The sequence below is a fragment of the Triticum dicoccoides genome, unplaced genomic scaffold (assembly GCF_002162155.2).
Source record: "Triticum dicoccoides isolate Atlit2015 ecotype Zavitan unplaced genomic scaffold, WEW_v2.0 scaffold83230, whole genome shotgun sequence".
Lineage (NCBI taxonomy): Eukaryota > Viridiplantae > Streptophyta > Magnoliopsida > Poales > Poaceae > Triticum > Triticum dicoccoides.
The window spans coordinates 1-1268 of record NW_021303431.1 but is presented as its reverse complement, the minus strand read 5'-3'; the positions used below and the strand labels follow the sequence as shown (position 1 = coordinate 1268).

The following is a 1268-nucleotide window of genomic DNA, read 5'->3' as shown; positions in this document are numbered from 1 at the left end:
TACCAGGTCCGCTCCAAAGATGATTCTACATTCTCACTACCATTACAACCGTTCCCTAACAATGGATAATGTCCTATACTACTTACTCTCCCGCTCAATCACGGAGACGAGTTATCCACGGTTTCCACCCCTCCCTCCATACCGCAGCAACACGAGTTTTTTCCACCCTTTTCAGAACGCGCTCTTCGCGCCACAAAGCCGCCCCAAGACGCGCGAGGAATGAGCATCGAGCTTAAACATATCGCAAACGTCAAAAATAATATAACGGGATTAATATATATCGCGCACGTGCGATATGTTTGTCACAAGGCGCAAAAAATAATTAAAAAGGGAATGCAACACGAGGACTTCCCAGGAGGTCACCCATCATAGTACTACTCTCGCCCAAGCACGCTTAACTTCGGAGTTTTGATGGGATCCGGTGCTTTAGTGCTGGTATGATCGCATCCGACATGTTTCCCCGTCTTCGTCCCTTATGCTTGCCACTCCCAGGTCCGCTCCAAAGACGATTCTACATTCTCACTACCATTACAACCGTTCCCTAACAATGGATAATGTCCTATACTACTTACTCTCCCGCTCAATCACGGAGACGAGTTTTCCTCGGTTTCCACCCCTCCCTCCATACCGCAGCAACACGAGTTTTTCCACCCCTTTCAGAACACGCTCTTCGCACCACAAAGCCGCCCCAAGACGCGCGAGCAATGAGCATCGAGCTTAAACATATCGCAAACGTCAAAAATAATATAACGGGATTAATATATATCGCGCATGTGCGATATGTTTGTCACAAGGCGCAAAAAATAATTAAAAAGGGAATGCAACACGAGGACTTCCCAGGAGGTCACCCATCATAGTACTACTCTCGCCCAAGCACGCTTAACTTCGGAGTTCTGATGGGATCCGGTGCTTTAGTGCTGGTATGATCGCGTCCGACGTGTTTCCCCGTCTTCGTCCCTTATGCTTGCCACTACCAGGTCCACTCCAAAGATGATTCTACATTCTCACTACCATTACAACCGTTCCCTAACAATGGATAATGTCCTATACTACTTACTCTCCCGCTCAATCACGGAGACGAGTTATCCACGGTTTCCACCCCTCCCTCCATACCGCAGCAACACGAGTTTTTTCCACCTCTTTCAGAACGCGCTCTTCGCGCCACAAAGCCGCCCCAAGACGCGCGAGCAATGAGCATCGAGTTTAAACATATCGCAAACGTCAAAAATAATATAGCGGCTTGCCACTCCCAGGTCCGCACCAAAGAC

The 1268-nt window shown here is 48.6% G+C and overlaps 2 non-coding genes across 2 annotated transcripts; both read right to left on the bottom strand.

Annotated features, from left to right (window-relative positions):
* Positions 1-330: 330 nt before the first annotated feature.
* Positions 331-449, bottom strand: LOC119348054. The gene has a single exon (XR_005168702.1). It is a non-coding gene; the product is annotated as a 5S ribosomal RNA (ribosomal RNA).
* A 366-nt stretch (positions 450-815) lies between these two features.
* On the bottom strand, positions 816-934 carry LOC119348053. The gene has a single exon (XR_005168701.1). It is a non-coding gene; the product is annotated as a 5S ribosomal RNA (ribosomal RNA).
* Positions 935-1268: the final 334 nt, after the last annotated feature.